This window comes from Dermacentor albipictus, chromosome 1, assembly GCF_038994185.2.
Source record: "Dermacentor albipictus isolate Rhodes 1998 colony chromosome 1, USDA_Dalb.pri_finalv2, whole genome shotgun sequence".
NCBI lineage: Eukaryota > Metazoa > Arthropoda > Arachnida > Ixodida > Ixodidae > Dermacentor > Dermacentor albipictus.
Genome location: NC_091821.1, coordinates 48,304,019 through 48,326,310, shown reverse-complemented (window position 1 = coordinate 48,326,310; position 22,292 = coordinate 48,304,019). Strand labels below are relative to the sequence as shown.

General features: G+C 44.8%; 1 long non-coding RNA gene across 1 annotated transcript in view; it reads left to right on the top strand.

Annotated features, from left to right (window-relative positions):
• Nucleotides 1-22,292, top strand: part of LOC135905789 (uncharacterized) — a 68,338-nt gene that overhangs the window by 37,874 nt on the left and 8,172 nt on the right. The window lies entirely within an intron of this gene.

The window sequence follows — 22,292 nt, the reverse complement described above, 5'->3', positions numbered from 1 at the left end:
CTTTAAATAAAGAAAGAGGGAATACAAAATAGTTCTTAAATATTGATTGCTGGAAATCTAGTTGCGAACCGCCCACCCAGAGGAAACGACAAAAGCTATCGAACGTTTTTGTTTATTTTTTTATTTGAAGCGTTGTAAGTGAAGCTAACGTGACTTGAGGCAGCATATGTTACATTGTGCGTGCTATGTCTTACCAGATGATTAAAGAGACACTATAGAGCAGCAATAAATTGATTAAGACAGCTATGGTATTCTTTAACAGCTCTATTATAGTTCATTATGCGGGATTAGGTTGATTAGTACAGGATAAAATGTAGGCTCAACAACCCTTTCCTGGAGTTCGCACCGAAATCCGAGCGCTTGCACGTCAGTGTGACGCCACGCATTTCAAAGTATTTTCACTAGGGCTGTTCGAAAAACAAAATTTGATAACCAAATAAAATTATATATATATGCATTGCTGTGTAAAAAGTTGGGCAATGCTTGTTTTATGCTGTGCAAATGCCGTGATTACTTCGACACTGCCACTCTGCGAACAATTTACTTCAGCATATTCCATAGCCATCTATCCTACTGTATTGCATCTTGGGGCAACACGTACGTTTCTTATGTAGAACCTATTGTACTTCTTCAGAAAAGGGCCTTGCGATTCATTACTTTTTCGGATTACGATGCTAAATCAATGCCGCTCTTCCAAAGCTTAAATATACTGCCTTTTAATTTATTACTGAATCTTAAAACTATATTGCATACTCATAATAGCATAACCACTAACTGTCCTTTGATTGTATCAATTTTTTTACATTCCAGAAGCAATAGACGCAGCGCACTTAAGGGAAATTTTCTCTTGCCAAAAATGCATAATGTATATGGAAGGCGAAGGTTAAACAACACTGGAGCACTCCTATGGAACAGCTTACCATCAGAAGTGAGACAAGCAAAATGTTTTTCAATATCAGTGGAATCCCCTTATCACTCACTACTATTATCTGCATAAAGTTTTCATCTCGATGGTGTACATGTGTTTACTTTTTTGACTTTCAGTGTATAATTTACTAAATACAAATTTCTTTCTGTGGGTTTCTCGTAGCTATTACACGTAGCCTGCCTTGTGTTTATGAATGAATGATTATGTATGTATGATTTATTGATACTATTTCGTATTGCTGTTAAGATTGTGAGCTATAACTAGCATGGATCCCAAGTAGCCTTGAGCTAGGAATTCAGATGTCCTGTTCAACATTTCCTGTGTACTTTCCTATTTTGAATAAACTTCAACTTCAACTTCAATTTCGACTACCTGAGGTAGTCGCGCACCTAAATCGAAGTACACGGTCGTTTTCGCATTTAGCCCCCATCGAAATGCGGCCGCCCTGGCCGGAATTTCATCTCGCGACGTCGTGCTTAGTAGAGCGAATATCGAATAACCTCAATTTCTAAACAAGGTGAAAAGTTCAATGAAAGGCTTGTTTACTTTATTTGATAGATGTAATGCTGTTAACAGCTGGATGTCAGGGAAACTGAGAAGCTTTTAAATGAGAAACTAGGGAAAGTATACAGCCATATCTTGTACCTCATGACAATGACAGCGTAGCGCCTGGGACTCCGTTACCTTGAATAAATGTCGCTGTGCTCGTCCCTGCAAGGTTGACCTCCTCGACACACACACACAAAAAAGAAGGGACAGCAAGTCGCTATAAGCATGTAGCAGAGCTATTTTGTCGTCCTCATTGCAGGAACACCGCACACCGTTTTTAAAGAATACGAACTTGGTGAGACTGACTAAATAATACATTATTTCGCCTAAATCAAGTCGGCGAATTCGTAGGCTGCCTAAAGCGACACGTGTTCCCTTAACGGCTGGTAACTATTGTGCCTAAGTGACCTAGCTGTTGCATGTGTTAGCGTCCAGGAACTAAATCGTCTGCGCAACCAACCATGATTCTCTTGTCCAGAGTCCTTGAGAGTGCTTCTCCCGTGCATCAGCCTTTGTCCCGGTAGAGTGTAAGAACTGTTGTTGACCCGCATGGTGTTCGGACGAAACGAATATTTGACAACTTTGGATAATGAGTTCTCGAATTGATTATGAATCGAACAGAAAACAAACAAACAAAAAAAAAACGTTAGATTGGTGTTCGAAATATGTATATTCTGACACCCCTAATTTTCGCTTAGTCTTGGCCATTCTGGCGCAAGAAAAGTTCTCGAAACATGCTGGGTTGTTTTTTTTTCTTTAGAATGCAATGTAGTCCTTTGTTACGGGTAAACGTAGTCATCTCATTCGTTGCATTTTTTAAAACACAACATGAGAAAAATACTGTTACCAGAACCATCTTTTCATTTGTCATAAACGCATATTCATAATTATTGCATTTTCATTATATTAATTTTATTACTGTATTGTTAGGCTTCATATTTTTGTAAAACAAAGTTATTTTTCCTTGTTAGTAGTGTGTAGAAAAGCGAATTTTTTCTACATTACTAGACATTTCTGTTTGTGAGTGAATAATATGATATGATTGCATAGCGCTGTTTTCATACATATATGATTGTTTGCTATTTATTATAACTTGTTCCTTACCGAATGTATGTCTTGACGCTTTTTTTTGTTCGCCCTGTTCTCGCTGCTCTAATACTCTTATGTACTCACTAATGATAGGAGGGAGAAAGAAGAAGTGATTCTTTGATAAAAAGCCAGTACTTTTATTTCTGCTTCTTCGCTTTGTTTTCCTGCATTTCTGGGACTCCCTGTTTGCGACAATGGATGAAGAGATCTCTGACGACCTTCCTGGTGCGCTGCCATCAGGTCGGATAACGTCCAGGAAACGTGGGAGTGCGTCAAGCGATACAGACAGCGAGGCCACTCAGTTATGCTCGGACAGCTACGACTCGTCGGACGATGACTTCAAAGTCATGACGACTAGATCAGAAAAAAGAAGGCTACTGCAGGCATCTTCGTCGCCAAGTGCTTCTACCATGAAGAGTGCACCGCAGCGCTGGCCGCACACTGTGCTCTTCATGCCCGAGGGCACAACTCCCTGCTATTTTGCCTCAAAACGCACCGACCTCGACGGCTTCGGCAACTGTTGAAGCGACGCTGGCTGATGATCTTCAGATCATCAACATTCTGCTGTCCCTCATGAATGTCATTCACGTTATACTTAACAACATGAAATCTTCGTCTGCGCAAAGCGCGCTACAGGTGCTGGACACTTTGAGTCCAGTACTTGCAGCTCTTGGTTGAAATGATGGCTCTCCTGAAGCCGTCGTTTCGTGATGAGGTCCGGAAGGCGTCGATAATTCATTGGAACGCCAGAGGACTTAAGTCACGCATGTCGGACTTTCGACAGTTGGTGTTCATGAATAAGTTTGCTGTCATCATCATCTGCGAGCCCCTATCAGATAGCATCAGACTGTCCGGGTATGAGTTTTTCATGTCCACCATCTACGAAGAATGCAGGAAGATCATCGTTTTCACACGACCTGATCTATGTATGTCCATCATCCGGTGCCACCTGACCAAGGAAACCAGTAAGTATGCCTGACAGTAAAGAAAGGCAAGCCACTTTCACAGTAGTTGGAGCCTACATATCGCCCTCAAGTAGTCTGGACTGAAGCGGTTACGGTGAATCATGACAGCGACCCCGCAGCCTTTGGTGATTACTGCAGATTTGAATGCCCACTATTATCTCTGAGGATGTTCTAAGCTAAACTCCAGGGGCAGAAGATTAGTGTCATTTGCCTCTGAACAAGAACTATGCTTGTTAAATGATGGAAGCCCCACCCTTTTGCGTGGCCCGAAGAAGAAGAAGCGCCGAGCAGTGCAGATGTGGAAGCGTCGGCTCCGTTCCTTTTTCCATGCTCCGCTCACCAATTTTGAGAGTGCAACGAAAAGAAGCATACCACTGGATCCGCGAAGCGACGGCGAATCTACTGACACCAAGATTCGAGGTGGGGCTTGTTTCTTCACAATTTCACGGAACTTTTTCTGCACCTTAGTGAGGAGTAGGGCCTTTGTTGGGCCCAGTAAGTCTACCTGACCGCAGCCATGGCGGATACAAACATGGAAGATTAAGATTTTGGTGGAAATGAAGGAAACAATGATCAGGACGATTACGGTTGGGAAGTAGTGACTGGCCAAAGATCACGAGCTAGCACAAAGGCTGTGGATGAGGTAAGCACATTGCCACGTAATCAGCGGGAGCATGGAGTCAAGGGAACCACCGTCGGTGGAATGGTCAAGAATCGGATGATAAAAGCTTGGAGTATGCCTCAACTGCCCGAGGAGCACGGAAAGATCATTATACGACCTCGAGGAGGGCTCAATTTGAACAAGGTGAGCACCACCACGATTGGTTCCGCAGTCATCGAGGCGTACGGCCTAACGGAAGAGGAGGCCCGTGAAGATGAGGCCCGTCTGCCCGAACTTCACTCAAAATATTGACACGTGTACTTATCTTTATCGGGCGACCACGTTTGGCCGCCTAACAAATGTTATCGTGCGGCGCAGGACGCGCCTGCATGTAAAAGAAGTTTCTGGAATGTTATCGATGGTTCCCTCCACTGTCTTTCTTCGTGATTTTGTTCAATCGACGATAATCGACGCAGAAACGTAGGGTTCCGTCCTTTTTCTTAACTAAAACTACTGGAGAGGCCCACGGCTTTTCGACGGCTGGATGATGTCGTCGCGCAGCATTTCGTCGACTTGGTGTCTTATAGCTTCGCGTTCTCGCTTCAAAACAATCTACTCGTGAAGAAGAACTTTTCACCAGTCCGCGCCAACTACCTTCTTGTTGTCCCGTCAGGACTTCGTTCAGAAGTATTGCACGCCCTACATGACGATCCGACCGCTGGACACTTGGGATTTTCCCGGACACTATCGAGGATACAAGAAAAGTATTATTGGCCGCACCTGACCGCCGACGTCGCCCGTTATGTCAGAACATGCCGAGACTGTCAGCGACGCAAGACACCGCCGACAAGGCCAGCCGGATTACTACAGCCAATCGAGCCTCCTTGCCGACCATTCCAGCAGATCGGGATGGACTTGCTGGGACCCTTTCCGACGTCAACAACCGGAAATAAGTGGATCGTCGTGGCGACGGACTACCTCACCCCCTTCGCTGAAACTAAAGCACTGCCGAAAGGTAGCGCAGTCGAAGTGGCGAAATTCTTTGTCGAAAACATCCTGCTGCGACATGGCGCCCCAGAAGTCCTCATCACCGACAGAGGAACGGCTTTTACAGCGGAGCTCACTCAAGCCATTCTGAACTACAGTCAGACAAGGCACAGGAGGACAACGGCCTACCACCCGCAGACGAATGGTCTTACGGAGCGGCTGAATAAGACCCTCGCCGACATGCTAGCGATGTACGTCGACGTCGAACACAAGACGTGGGATGCCGTTCTGCCGTACGTAACATTCGCTTACAACACGGCAGTGCAAGAAACAACACAGATCACGCCGTTCAAGTTGGTTTACGGCAGGAACCCGACGACGACGCTCGACGCCATGTTGCCGCACGTCACTGACGAAGAGAATCTTGACGTCGCTACCTATCTCCAGCGCGCCGAAGAAGCCCGACAACTCGCCCGCCTACGGATCAAAAACCAGCAGCGTACCGACAGCCGACACTACAACCTCCGACGACGCTTCGTCGAGTACCAGCCCGGCGACCGTGTTAGGGTATGGACCCCGATACGCCGATGAGGACTGAGTGAGAAACTACTGCGACGCTATTTCGGACCCTACAAGGTCATCCGACGTATTTGCGCACTGGACTATGAGGTCGTGCCAGACGGCATTTCGCATTCACAGCGGCGCCGCGCACGACCTGAAGTGGTCCACGTGGTGCGTCTTAAACCATTTTACGGACGCTAACGAACTTCCTTTATTTTGTTGTTTTCTTTGCTACGAGTGCCTATTTATTACTTTCGTTTGTTTGCAGCATCGGGTAGATACTTTTTAAGAGGGGGGTAATGACACGTGTACTTATCTTTATCGGGCGACCACGTTTGGCCGCCTAACAAATGTTCTCGTGCAGCGCAGGACGCGCCTGCATGTAAAAGAAGTTTGTGGAATGTTATCGATGGTTCCCTCCACTGTCTTTCACCGCAACTTGTGTAATCTGATTGCATGTATGCGCGACGCGAATAGTGCAGAACTTTGTGGAAGGCACGCGGGTCCCATCGGTTAATCTGGAACATTCCACGACTGATCTATAAAAGCCGACGTGCTTGACCCGCTGATCAGATTTTCGACGATCGCCGACCGTGTTCGCCGCTATCGTTGTGCTATAAGTGTAGCCTGTTTTGTGGGCACAGGTTCGCCCAATAAAAGTTAGTTTTGTCTTTCACAGTATTGCGACTGTGTTCTTAAAGTCACCACCACGTGACAATATCATCGTAGTCAGCACACCTAAGCCCGAACATGCTGCGAAGTACGTTAGAATCAAGTCATTAAAGATTATGGAAGCGGAATACGAGGCAAATGCATACGAAGCGGCACCACATGCCACATGCAAAGGCGTCATCCAAAAAGTGGACATCAGAGACTCGCAAGCTATGATAACAAGAAACATCGTGCATGACTTGAACCCGCTTGCGCTGGCTGCGAAGCGCATCAAGACGTCGGGATCGGTCATTGTAGTTTTCGATGGACTCAAAGTGCCCAATTTTGTCAGGTACGGATCCACACTAGTGAGATGCTACCTCTACAGGAAGCAATTCGACGTCTGCTTCACCTGCGGAAGGGTCGGGCACCGCTCTGATGTGTGTCCAACACCTGACTTTGTTCAGTGCAGGGGATGTGGAACTCGCAACCTAGGAGATGAACATGTTTGTGTACCTAAGTGTAAATTTTGTGAAGGCGATCACCCTACCGGTGACAAGTTTTGTAAGCAAAGATTTCAAATCCCTTACGTCGTACGACTTCGTCGAAAAGAGTGCAACAGGGCTCGGTCGTCAACAAGAGTGCAGTTGGAAGCGCAACAGCTGGCGCTCAACCATCGCACCGAGGACAGAGAGCACTCACGCTCCAGGAGTCGTACCAGATCCAGGCATCGTTCACTATCCAGGGAGAGAAGGCGCTCCAAGTCAAGGGAAGCGCAGGTGTGCTTCGTGCAAAGGGACTCAATACCTGGCGAGAAGAAGACGCCAGGAACCACTTGGGCTGACAAAGTAAAAGGTATGGAGAGAGTTGCTGGGGGCGCCTCGGCTGCTGTGGATGATGACAATGATGCCAGAATAGAGTAATTAATTAAAGAAGTAACTTCTTTAAGAAAAGCTATTGAAGAATTGACCAGGCAGGTAGCAGAGCTTCGTAAAAAAGAGCACTCGAGCCCTACTAGAGTAGAGATAAATAAACCTGTAAGAAAAACCAGCGATCCAGGGGAATTCAGCTCTCTTGCCCCTAAAAAGAGGGCGGTGAGTTCCGAGGATGAGTCAGTCTTCTCAGCCCTCTGGGAAATAAAAGATGCAATTAAAGCGATAAGAGAGACAGTGGAAACGACTAACTTTAAAGTGGACAAATTGGGGAAATGGAGACTAACGGCGGAGAAATGACGTAGGAAAATTGAGACGCGAGGGGATGAAGACGATGAGTATCTGCCATCGGAGGCGGATAGTATAAAGTCCATTCCTGGATTGTCGGGGGCCATCACAAAGAGGAAAGTAGCAAAGTAGCAATCACAAAGAGGAAGTAATAGAAAGGCAGCCTCACCTAATAACAATGGACAGTAATCATGGATTTAACGTGTGGCAATGGATTGTCGCAGGTTCCAACACAAAAAAGCCGCACTGCGACAGGTGATCAGGTCATCTGAGGCCAGGCCAAAAGTAATTATGCTGCAGGAAACCTTAGCGGACGAAATTATGCTTACTGGGTACAAAGTTATATGTAGAGACAAAAAAAAAAAAACGGGGAGGGGGTTGGCGATCCTCATTGACAAAAAGTTGCCATAGATTGAGCATGATATTCATCTTAAACATTCCAGGTTTGAATTTATTCTAGTTGAGATAATACTTAAAAGGAACAGAGGTAAGACGCAAAGCATTTTCTGTTTGAATATTTACAGCAGTCCTAACGACATGAGACAGAGGTTTAGAGCACTCTTCAACAAGGTGCTTTCGGTTGCCAAAAACTCCCCGCTCATTATTGGAGGGGACTTTAATGCTCCCTATCACACATGGGGATACACTTGGAACACAAAGAAGGGAGAGTAGCTATGGAGTCTTGCCATGGATCTGGGGTTATGCTTGATTACTGATCCGGCGTATCCCACCCTTCGTGGCACGTCCACAAGCAGGGACTCCACACCAGATATTACTTTTGTAAATAACTCAAAAGGAACCAATTAGGAAAATTCAAACATGGATCTCGGGAGCGATCATTATATCATACACATAACCATACGCATACCGAGACAGGAAACTAGAATCTTCAATTTCACTGATTGGGATCAGTTCAGAAAAATCAGGGCGAACAGATGGAAAGTGGGGCCTCTAGATGCCGAGCAGGATCCCCTTCAGACGTGGGTCATCCAGTTCAGAGAGGACGTCAAAGAGGCCACTAAAGAAATCAGGACAGAGGAAAGTATTGAGGCTATGGACAGCAGGCTGGCGCATCTGATTGATGCCAAACAGTCTATATTACAGAGATGAAAAACGCAGAGACTTAACAGAAGGCTAAGGAAAAAAATAGCGCAATTAAACAAAGAAATTGACGATCACTCCAAGACCCTCGTGAAGCAACAGTGGGATGAGATCTGTAATCGGCTAATGGTAGACTCAAACATGGAGGTAGCTGGAACCTCCTCAAGCACTTGCTCAATGAGAATGAAACAAGGACAAGCAAGAGAACAGCTATATTTAAGTTGGTTCATCAGGAAAGCCAAGATAAAACACAGAAGGATATCATGGGTAGCCTCTAAGCCATATATCTCCCACTTAAACAACCAAACGAAGAAGACGAGAGCCCCGAATATACGGGAGGCATATGTGAAGAACTTGACCGGGACTTCACTGAGAGTGAAGTGAGGGCGGCTCTTCCAGTCTTAATAGTAGACCGGTGGCTGGACCTGACGGAATAACTAACAAGATATTAAGAAATCTGGTTGATGAATGAATTTCTTATCTAACTGAACATTTCAATGAATGTTGGAGAAAAGGGGTATACTCAGAGGAATGGAGGGTGGCCAATACTATCCTCATACCAAAGCCAGGAAAACAACTCACTCTGGACAACCGCCGCCCTATTTCCTTAACGTCCTGTCTAGGCAAAGCTGTGGAACATGTCATCCTAAATCGACTCACTAAACACGTTGAGCAGAACGACATCCTCCCATACAACTTGATCGGCTTTCGTCCCGGGCTCTCTACTCAGGAACGCTCTTCAATCTAATGCTCACTGGACTCGCCGACACCCTTCCATGCCCCGTTAGGCTCTCCATCTATGCCGACGACATTTGTATTTGGACGTCAGGCGTGACGTGGCTGGAGCTTCGTGCGCAGCTTCAGAAGGCAGCCACATTAACATTCGAGAACCTTCGAGAACCTTCGAGAATGTGAAAAGTGTGCAGTGGTGGCATTTATCAGAAATCCAATGTCTCCATACATGATATCTGTCAACGGACAGCTGATCTCGTACAGCACAAGTCACAGATGTTTAGTAATGGTCATTGACAGAAATCTCTCCTGGACTCCTCATGTGAATTATATGAGAAAACGCCCGACAGGAATTGGCCATATGTTTAAGTTTCTAGAAGGAAGGGCCTGGGGAGTGTCAATACAATCTATGCTGCAACTGTGCAGGGTTCTCCTTATTGGATTCCTGCGGTACAACCTACCTATCATCTCCACCACCGGCAGAACTAACCTGAATACAATACAATGCATACAAGCCCAAGCCCTCAAGATATGCCTTGGTCTACCACGGAGTGCGTCAACAACTGATGTTATTGCAGTCGCTCAAGATTACACTATTAGAGCGCACATTACCATTGAAACAATGTGTCGCCCGGACCCTTACCCACCATATCGCAAGTCTCTCAGCAAAAAGGCCCCACACGACATTCAGTGCAATTGTCTTCGCGCACCATGCCTTTCTCAAGTCAGGTTACGCATCTGCGGCAAGACCTTCGATTCCTCCATGGCGTGTGAGCATTACTCAAGTAAACCTTACAATCCCAGGACTTCAGAAAAAGTCGGAGTTGCCAGCATCAGCATTCAAGCAATTTACTTTACTCGCCTTATACGAGAAATAGAGAGACTGCACACACGTTTATACTGATGGCTCAACTACATCAACCAGTTCCGGTGGCGCTGTAGTTATGTCAAGAGTGGGAATAACCCAGCGGTTCAAGACTTCCCATATCACTACGTCTACAGCTGCAGAGCTCGCGGCTCTTCCCGACGCGCTTCATGAGATAAGCGCTGAAAGTCCTCGAAAATGGGCAGCCTTCTGCGAGCAGCATTCCGGGCAAGTTGGTAATCCATTGCCTAAATGATATTGCGCAACAAAAAAGCGACACGGACATGAGAGAACGAGAACGTGCCGAGGACGTGTCGTCTTCTCTCACGTCCGTGTCGTTTTTTTTTTCGCGCAGTATAATTTAAGCAGTCTTCTGCCATTCAAGGCTGGCCTTGCAATGTGCGCAGTCGTTCCTCCGATATGGAACTCACGATCAGCTCCCGTGTGGAATCGTGGAAGTTGTCCACCACTTGAGAGAAAAAGGCCATGATATCTTATTTCAATGGATACCAGGTCATCGCGGTATCATTGGAAATGATGACACAAATAAGGCAGCTCGTACGTCAATCAAAAAAAACCGCTGCGTCCCCATTCCTCTCAAGGACCGACGCTGTGAGACAACTTCGCATTCTAGCACACATGTTCTCCTAAGCAGAGTCGAATACCGCACATACATGGCGCACCAGACTGGACAGACTAAACCTTTCTATGCGACTCAGACCTCCGGCTGGACTGCACCGATGCGAAGCGTCTCTTCTGTGTTGGTTGTGGCTGGGAGTTGCCTTCACGAAAGCTTACTCAGCACTAACTGGAATGGCTGATAGCCCTGCATGTGATGTTTAAGGATGCAAGGAGAACATTGAGCACTTATTGTGCCACTGTCCTCAATTTCAAGCACAAAGACAATCTTTGTCCAGCACATTGAGGAAACTAGATGATCGTCCTCTGAGTGAATAGACAGTACTAGAGCACCGTCCCCACCGATAATCGGCTCAGACGGCAGTGAAGGCAGTTTTGTGCTTTCTGAGAACGTCTGGTTTGCACGAGCGGCTTTCACTGAAGCACTGTCTGTGCACGTCTCTATACCCTCTCTCTCTCCCTTCTCTCTGTTCTCATTTTCTCTTCCCCCAGAGCAGGGTAGCCAACCAGACTTTTGACTGGTTAACATCCCTGCCTTCCTTATATCCCTCTCTCTCTAATGATACGAGGTCCCCCTGGCAGTTTCTCACTCTGGAACCTCCTGATGCTGTATATAATATGTGCGCCCGTTTTCTGTAGATGCCAGTAATAAACAACAAACTTCAACTTCTACAATTGTATGCTCTGGGACCCGCTTTTGAAGAACTCCTTGTTCGGGTATTTATTTACTTCGTAAACCAAGTAGGATTTGAATACAGCAGCAGCAGCAACTGGACCGCAGTAGACGCCGTGGACGCCCGTTACGCCACGGCGTGCTGATGCGTCAACATCAGGAAAGCTTTGGCAACTGTCTGTCGCTTTTGCGTTTTGTCTTGTTTGCCCAGCTTCCTCTCACAGTATAACGGTGGCAATTTTGCTGTTGCAGAAGCGTGTAAGTTTCAAGTACGGCTCCACTTAATATTCCTCTATAGCCTCCATTTCATGTGGCAGACAGTTCATCACCTATGCACGGGACATTGCTATACGACTCCGGACATACTCCTTTAGTTGATTCGCATGCAATACGACTTCTTTGGTTGATTCGCATGCAATACGCGGTACGGTAAGGTTTCAAGTCCGGTTATTTGCGGCACCGAGCCCTAGCGGTTCAGTGAACCCAATCACAAATGACAGGTTAGCAAATGCATGCACCAGGCTCGATTTTTTTTCTCTCTCTCGCTGTCTGTATACGGAAGCGCACGCAGCACGTTTAACAACCGCTCGACGAGCGAGTCTTCTGTTTCGTCGAGAAACGCAACTCTGGTCACGCAGCGTTCCGCCACGCGGAAAGTGTCCCCGTCGTCGCCGTCGCGATACAACGGCGGTGCGGCGTATCTTGAGAGCCCAATCACACGCGACGCCGAGCGCCGGCCGGCGAAACCTTTCCGAACGCGCCTTGCGAACGTAGGTATAGCTTGCAAGCTCGCTCGCATTCGTATGCGAAGCGCGCGTGTAGCTTGTGGCGCAGTATTGTAATGGGCTGACACTTTCTTCACCGCTCCCTGCGCCCGTTCCATCTTTCAGGCTGCATTCCCCGTTGACCCGAGATTAGCATTGGTGATAAAATGCTCGCCTTCATCCGCTGCTGTACCGTGTTGCACTCTCGGTCCATGATTGATTAGGGGAAAAGGCTTAGTAGGAAGTGCATAGCGCTTGCCAGCTTGGTGATAGGGGCGCATGAGGCGCGCTGCTGGGACGTAAAACGTTTCGTATACAACAAGAACAACATCAACATAAACAGCACGAGCAGCAACAACAAGCAGAAAGAAGCACGTTTAAATCGACGGCATGGCAATTGCATGTTGCCGCTTCTTTCCCATTTTCGCCGTATACCAGAGTTTGATTGCATATGAACCGGCATTCCTTTTTATGTCTCCTCTATTAAAACGCGATGTCAGCAGATACGTGAGCACTCTGGAAAACTTGAATCACTTATCAGTGAGTCGAAGTGGGGTGCATATAGTAGAAAAGATTACATTAAGCCTTCTTGAATTTTAATTTGCGGCAAGAAACATTCAGTTTCGTGAGATTCATACGCGCATGGAAATTGAAGACACCACACATTCCAATTCTGTTGCGCGGACAAAAATGTGATAAGGATTCACGGCATCTTTCTGCAATCACAAGATACACATTTCATTACGTGCACAAACAAGGAAAGAAATTACGGCACTTTCTGGCATTTGATCAAGGAGTACTTAATGTGATAGCATTTTTATGCAATGATTATCTCTTTAGTGAAAGACTTCGACATTAGCTACGACTCTAAACTACGACTCTAAACTCGGACATTGGTTCTGCTGTGCCTTTCCGTCCGTCCTTTTTTTAAAGTCTACGATGACGGCGACTGTAGCCATTATCGTCTCCTGAGCCTCATCCTTGCCATAGGGCAAAGTAGAAAATTGACTCGCCATACCGGCCCTGCAAAAGCTGATGTCTAGAGAAGCTGTTAAAAACCACCACTACAACTGCTGAGGATGGTGTGCAATGCTTTATTGCTCAATTCCTCCTCCGGCGCATTATTCGGCCACAGGAGAACGCGGACGTGCGGACTTCCCCTGTGCTGGAATTCCACGGCAATACGACCAGCGGCAGTACGCCGCCGCTGGTCGTATTGCCGTTTCCTTTCCCTTTGCCGCTCCTCGTATTCACGTTGCTCCTCGGGAGTCCTAACAATGCGTTGCCTACCATAGCGGCGCTGTGGTAATCAGTAATCCTTATCGGGAAACGTATGCGGGGAGCGCTACGTGCTTCGCATTGTTAGCAGGAGCGCCTTATCATCAATTAGGGGGTTTGGGTACTTGTTTTGTGCTTGTTTTTTGTTGAAATGAATGCTACTTTGCTGTATGTTGTATGCGTGATACCAAAGAATGCATGCCCTTTTCACTTCAATGGCTGAAAGTGTTGTTTTCCGTGAGGACGCCGCCGCGAAAAACTCCGACCAAACTAGAGGCTAACACCTCAGCTGTAAAATAAAGCTTTCGCCTCCACTGCATCGCTCTTACTGCCGGTAGGCCAGACACCAGAAAACAGGCTCATATAGCACGGCACCTTGAGTCACAAAGTAGCTCATCTCTATTCCACGTAATCAAATAATAAGTCACAATGTAAGTCTTGGTTTCCCAGGTAACGTTAGCTAAGCTGTAGAAAAAGAAAGAAAGAAAAAAAAACTTGGTAGAATATGCGCTTATTAGACCTACGGTTTTAGATCATCGGTCCTTTTTCTATTTAAATGATATAAGGAGATGTTGACGCGCACTTTAAGGCGCCGGCTACTACTTCGCTCTTCAATGGGTCTAGCCTACAACATACACGGTTCAAGGTTACATATCCTATAACCTTTTCATACAAACATCAGAACTGGTGAAGCAACGTTTTCACAGTAACAATATTAAATACATGATACATATAATACACAAGCTAAACGACTCCACAATTCTTTAGAAGAAAGTCTCAAAAATACCAATGATACTGTCACCTAATTATACGGTCTCTAATCAGCGAGTGGTGCATACATCGTGCAAATGCGTTATCACATGTCACAACAGAACAATCAACATAACATAATCCACAAACACATACATGTATACAGCGCCATTGAAATTAAAGGAACTATAAAAGCGTTGATAACGGCCAACAATGCCTGTTTTCGAGACAAAGGTTTTAATGCTTTTCAAGCGCTCTTCTGCAAGGCCGTTGTTGGCCGCGGGCCCAAGAATATCCTTAAGCTGAAATGTCTGCGGTCTAATGTAATTATGTACAGGGCTGATTTAAGTCGGCGTCTTGGTGTGTCGGGATGTGGGCAATCTAGAAGGAGATGATCTATACCTTCATCTACAAATCCACAGTCACATTCTGAGGTTTCCGCACGCCCAATTCTATGTAAGAAATGGTTTGTGTAGGCAGTGCCTAGCCTTAATTGATGAATAAGGGGTTCCATATTTCTGTCTAATGACAATGGAACATTGAATTCAATAAACGGATTGATATGATACAATTCCAAGCTCTTAGAATTGTGGTCAAACCACGTATTTTTCCACATATTGAAAGACGTTGTCCTTGTAATGCATCGTAACTCATTCTTTGATATTGGGAACGTAAACACATCATTGAGGTGTGCTTGTCGTGCTGCTTCATCGGCTGCTGTGTTACCAGGAATGTTACAATGCCCTGGTATCCACTGGAATGTTATTACATGCTTCGCTTGGCCTGCCTTTGTGAGGTCTTGAAGTGTTTCGTATATTATACTATCGCTGATTGTTTTTCCTTTTGTGCTGCAGATGTTAGAGCCGCCTGTGAATCGCTGAAAATTATCTACTTTTGTGCATCTCTTACTGACGTCATAAATTTTATCACACATATCATTGCGAATAGTTCAGCCGTTGTGGAAAAAGTCACACGAGATAACTTGAACAAGTATTGTTTATTGAGGTGCGGTGTAGTGAATGGTGAAGAGGTTGCTGCACTGGAGCCGTCTTTATAGATGTGTCCGTATCCTGAATACGCTATATATATATCTGGTAACGTGCTAGTTGTTGAGCAGCTTGAATGAACATGTCTCTTTTTCTGAATATCCGTTGTACTGACAATTTGATTTTTGGAACTGTAAGCAGCCATGGAGGCTATTCGACGTCTGAGTTTTGAAATTCATTTCTTGGCAATATCTAAGATTTTCTCGAATTTCTTTATGGACATAACTTCTATCTCGTTTCATCATGTCTAGAGCCAATGGGTGGCTTTTCTGCTGTGTTTGAAGACGGAAATAATGTCGACACGTTTCTGTAGTCCTCATAACTGAAAACGGTGATTGGCGAGCCTCAGCTATTACAAGACAGCTATAGGAGTCGCTCGTGGAACTCCTAGACATATGCGTAGTCCTCCAGCTAAAAGTCTTTGAAGTCGCTCTTCTGACGTGTGGGAAAGTCCGTCTAAGATGGGCGCGGAACACACAATCTTTTGTCGTATTAATGTATTGTAAATCTCTTTCGCTCACAGATTAAATTTTGTCTGCTAATTATCAGCATAATTATAGAATATTAATTAAACAACCTTTTATGTTTGAATTAGGGGCGTGACTACGAATCAAAGAAAAAGCTATTAGTGCGCATCCTAAAACTTTCCTTTCAGTGGGTTAAAGCACCATATATGCCGCGTATATATATATATATATATATATATATATATATATATATATATATATATATATATATATATATATATATATATATATATATATATATATATATACAGTAAAAGCTCGTTAATTCGAACCGCAAGGGGAAGCCGCTTCAGTTCGAATTAACGAAAGTTCGAACTAACGAAAGTGAAGGAGGGCAACAGTACACTGCGATTTGGAAGCAGTAGGGCATGTCAGAAATTTGGCGTGTCAGAAAGTGATGGCGTGTGCCGCGGGCACACGCCATCTTCAAGTCGAAGCTCTGGGTCCGACTGTGCCACACCACCGATGTCCACCGAAACGAACGTTAGCCGAGGCTTAACACCATCCCAATGAATCGCGACGGCCGATACCTCCTAAGCTGAAAACAGAGGTACACAACCGATGAAGACTGCCGAGACAAAGACGCTGAACATGTGAAGGTGGCGAAGGCCCTGATTCGTTGGTTCCTGATTGCAAGCGCCGCTGCGACGTACTTGATTCGCTGTGTTTTGGAGCTTGCCGTGCCATCTCCGCACAACATTAGCAGCTGTACAAGATTTGCAAAGCCTCCGAGATTCGCAACGGGCAAGAAGTCTCCGAGGTTACGTAGAACGGAGAGGCGGCAGCCGCCGCTGCCTTCTGGCTGACCCCGCGTCGGTTAGATTTTTGTCCAATTTTGCCTTCTCTCGCCGTCCTCTCCGATTCGGAGGCAATACAGCCTTGTGTGTAGGCAGTAGGCGCGTTTCTCTGGCCGTGTGCCAGGCGAGCGTAGTTCGAATTATCCGTGAGGGAACCTTCTCGCGTTCGAATTAACGGACTTTTTTATACATAGACTTCTATGGAGCTTGGCCGGACCAAATCGCACAGTTCGAATTATCCATAAATTCGAATTATTGAAGTTCGAATTAACGAGCTTTCACTGTATATATATATATATATATATATATATATATATATATATATATATATATATATATATATATATATATATATATATATATATATATATATATATACCTCAAGGGTCCAAATAGAATATTACATGAAGGGCGGGCACGTAAAAGGCGGGATTGATGATGATAAAATTAGAAAGATGAGCCGGAACACTCGATGGCAGATCTAAAGGGCGCTGTATCGCGTATGAGTGCAGTTCGTCTCGGAAGGCCATTCCAATCTCGGGCAGTTCGCACGAAGAATGACTGCAGGAACGTAGTGGTGCGGCCTTGTGGCGGGATTAACGAGTTCGGATGGCCTGTTCGACGAACACGATGAGCCAGCTGAACCATCTGGCTGTCACGAGGTATGAAATAAAAAAAAAAACCTGTGATAGAGGCATAGGCGAGAGATGCGACGACGAGAGGCAAGAGGCGATAGGTCTAGTTTAGATTTTATTGATAAAACGCTATTGTGATATGAGTAATCTGAAAGAATAAATCTAGCAGCACGGTTCTGAACACATTCAAGGGCTTTAGTGAGATTAGTTTGGTAAGGGTCAAAGATAGCACATGAATATTAAAGTTTTGGTCACACAGGCGTTTTATAGGCAACTGATTTCACGGGTGGTAGTGCCATGAAGAGATTACGGTGAAGATGACCGAGAATTTTGTTCGCTGAATTAATTATGTGGCTTACATGATTTGTCCAAGACAATTCTTTGGAGACGTGAATTTCTAAGAACTTGCAGGAGTTGGTAGTAGATATAGTACAATTGTTAATCTTGTAGGCAGTGGGGATGTAGTTAGGTCGACGATGGAATGAAATGTGCACAGTTTTACTAACGTTTAGGGACATGAGCCATGTAGCGCACCAGTCTTGAATATGAAAGAGGTCCTCCTGAAGGTAAGAACCGTCATCGACGATATTGATAGGGTGGTATAGGACACAATGATCTGTGAAAACACGTATTACAGAGGATACAGTGAATGGCAGTTCATTAATGTAGATTAAAATAGGAGTGGCCCAAGGACAGTGCCCTGAGGTACACCAGATAGAACGGAGGAAACGGAAGATGTAAGGTTGCTAGTATATACAAACTGTTTTCGGTTAGTTTAGGCGTGATAATTTTAGCAAAAGACGAGAATGTGGAACCATCGAAAGCCTTTTCGAAATCTAAAAACAGGGCGTCAGTTGAAATGTTGCAGTCGAGGTTTAAATGAATATCATGAATAAATAAAGCTGACTGCGTTTCGCGTGAGTGATCTTTCCTGAAGCCATGTTGATTAGCGTGGAAGAACTTCACTGAAGTTAGGAAGTTAGCAACATGAGAGTAGATGATATGTTCCATGATTTTGGAGCATACGCTGGTGAGTGAAATGGGACGGTAGTTACCTGGGGCAGACCGATCACCTTTCTTGAAGACTGGAATGACCTTCCCTGTTTTCCAGTCTCTTGGAACAGTGCCTGTGTCAAGTGATTGCTGAAAATGATACAGAGTATCGAACTACAGACACACTTCGTATTTTTTAACACTTTAGCATTAATACTGTTGATCACACAGGATGATGAGCACTCCAGGCCATCTATAGCCTTAACGATGTCTTCTGGCGTAAAATTAATACCTTCCATTGGTGTAAAATCGAAAAATGGTAAATCTGGAAGTTATTTGGCAGGCTCTTTTGTAAACATTGAACAAAATGCAAGGTTCAAGGCATCAGGAACATTTGAGTCAGAAATTGGTGAGCCAGAATTATCACATAGAGAAACAGAGCTATTATTTTCAGGTTTTATTGCTTTCCAAACACGCCGCGGGTTAGAGTGCAACATGTTTGGGATGGTAGTAGTAAAGAAATCACGTTTTGTGTGTGCTTGTAATGAGTTATGTTCTTTAGTCTTCCCTCTACACTTAACAAATATAGTCTAAATGATGTAAACATACGCCATATATCCAAGAGCACATTACTGCAAAAATTTCTGTGAATAATTAACTTTTTGGTTTGTCGGTTGAAAGGTATTTCTTTGCTATTTCTAAGTTGTCATTTCTGGTTTTCATGCATACATGTATGCGTATATGCATGTCTGTATGTATGTATATATGTGTAAATGTGTGTATATATATGCGTCTGTGAATATGTATACATATTTACCTTGCCACAAGAATGTACTACGAATATCTTGCCATGTTGCTGCCTGTTGTTCATGGGGAGGTGCGACTAGTCAAGCTGCCGTTATGCAGCTTTTATCCTGCTATCCCTACCGCTTTGTATATATCAGTGTACTTATGTGGTAAAAAATAAACTTCTTCTTCTTAGTGGTTTCGTTATATTTTTCCCAGGCAGAAGGAGAACCTGAACACTTGGCTGCACGAAATAATCGTTCTTTTTTTCTTATTGTTTAAGCGCTTTAAAGTATTGTTGAACTATGGAGAACGCGCTCTTTCATTTATCGTGATAGTCGGAATGTACAGACTAATTAAACGCAGCATTTCTGTTTTGAAAAGTGCCCAGTTACTCTCGGTCGACCGCTGCTGATATGTAAGGGCAAGTTCCTCATGAAAGACAGAAAGTTCACCATTAATACTTGAATAATCGGCCTTATCATATAGTGTTAGTACTTTCCTTGATATTTGCCTTTTGAGCATATTGCTCAAAATATTGCGATCGGTGGAAGCCAACTCCAACATAGACAGCCTGCCACTTCCAGGCGCTTTCCGAGTGAGACAATGAGCACAGTGAGTTCCTTCATATCACAGTTAGGACCACTGGTATCGCAACACGCGAACTGATGAGTAATCACGTGGCGCATTACGTATTTCGTGCGCTACGAGTAAAGCGTGGAAAGAATTATTACGCAGGACATACCGGCGCTGAAAATGGCTGAATGCGATGTTCTACAACGCAATAAGAGCTGTTCCATCGAAAGTCACGTCCTTAGTTCGAAAATAAATGTTGATTCATTAATATTTTCGAATATATCCAGGTAATTAGTACACCAAGTTATTCAGGTGGCGGAAGAACTGGTGATGTGACATTGTTGGTCTCATCACCGTATGTTGTAAATGTTTTTTCTTTTTTTTAAATATTCGCTGACGTTAGCTCGGACAGCCTGTATAGTCGCCTCACAGCTATGAACATCTGTAAAGCCCACAGTCTTGCTAATAGAAGAGCGCACGCTATTCAATGGTTTAATTATTTTAATGCGTAATGCCTTACACACGAACGTCGGCAAAACTCGCCGAAAGTAGCCAACAAATCACTTGCGCGCTCAAATCAAAGATATGTCCGGCACCGCCATTCATGCCCTTGCGGCAATTTGCACTTCGGTACGGGACACGCCAACCACATGCACTATCGCGCGACACTCACGCTAGGTAATTTGTCAGTAGTTTTGCGCCCCACACAGACTTCGAGAAGGGCGGCGTCTATGAATATATTTCGGTGGCCACAATAGGCAATACTGTAGCGAAGGAGGGTGACGTTGTGTAGTACATTCGTCTTCGGAAGCAGGCGTTGTAATATGTGGCAGCCTTCTGCTGCTGCAGTATGTGAGTGGTGCACCAGAGCAATTGCTGAAGTCTGCCGTTTCTTTTTTTTTTCGAGACCGAGGATTATAGGTGCACGAGTAGCTTAGAAAGTTTCAATCCCCCATCCTCACACGGGGCAAGTGACATTTTAGCACAGTGCTACTGTGTTCTAGCGTTGCTGTTGGCGGCGCCCCCTGTGGTTGACTTGGCTTGTGTTTGGTTTATTGAGCATGCACAGTTGGGAAGAAGAGGGCAATGGTAACACTATGCTAAAGTTCTCGCTATTGTACCATACGGTTCGCGGCGTTATGCCTTGCTGGACCGTGGTCGATATGCTGCTTTACTGAGATCTTCAAAATTTCTCGGTGCATTGCCAGATCCCTTCCTTCGAGGTCGTCTCGCCTGTCTTGCTTGCATGACTGCACGTCGTCACCACAACAAGAACAGCTACACAAGCCCTACAACGTATGCCTCCATATCCCTCAAGAGAAAAGAGTATAACAGCTGTGTCTTACCAGTACTCACGTACGGGGCAGAAACCTGGAGGCTTACGAAAAGGGTTCTACTTAAATTGAGGACGACGCAGCGAGCTATGGAAAGAAGAATGATAGGTGTAACGTTAATGGATAAGAGAAGAGCAGATTGGGTGAGGGAACAAACGCGAGTTAATGACATCTTAGTTGAAATCAAGAAAAAGAAATGGGCATGGGGAGGACATGTAATGAGGAGGGAAGATAACCGATGGTCATTAAGGGTTACGGATTAGATTCCAAGGGTAGGGAAGCGTAGCAGGGGTCGGCAGAAAGTTAGGTGGACGGATGAGATTAAGAAGTTTGCAGGGATGACATGGCCACAATTAGTACATGACCGGGGTAGTTGGAGAAGTATGGGAGAGGCCTTTGCTCTGCAGTGGGCGTAATCAGGCTTATGATGATAATGATGATGATGATGATGATGATGATTTGCATTTACACGATGTACGCACCACCCGCTGACTAGAGCTTATATTGCTAGGTGGCAGCATTAGTTGCATTTACACGATGTATGCACCACACACTGACTAGAGCCTATATAGTTAGGAGGCAGTATTTGCATTTACACGATCTATGCATCACGCGCTGACTAGAGCCTATATTGTTAGGTGGCGGTATTATTTGCATTTACACGGTGTATGCGCCACCCGCTGACAAGGGCCTATATTGTTAGGTGGCAGTATTATTTGCATTTACACGATGTATGCACCACCCGCTGATTAGAGCCTATATTGTTAGGTGGCAGTATTATTTGCATATACACGATGTATGCACCACCCGCTGACTATAGCCCATATTGTTAGGTGGCAGTATTATTTGCATTTACACGATGTATGCACCAACCGCTAACTATATAGAGCGTATATTGTTAGGTGGCAGTATTATTTGCATTTACACCATGTATGCACCAGCCACTGACTAGAGACTGTATTATTAGGTGACAGTATCATTTGTATTTTTGAGACTTTCTTCTACAGTGTTGTGGCGTTATTTAACTTGTCTAATGTATGTACCGTGTATTTTTTACGTCATAGTGTTACTGTGAAAACGTTTTTTGGCAAGTTCTGGTGCTTGGACGAGAAGGTTGTCTGATATGTAATATTGAACCCGTTCGTTATACCCATTCAAGAGCTAAGGGGTAGCCGGCGCCTTAAAGTGTGCTTCAACATCTCCTTATATTGTATCAATAAAAGAAAATGTTTATTTAAAAGGTTG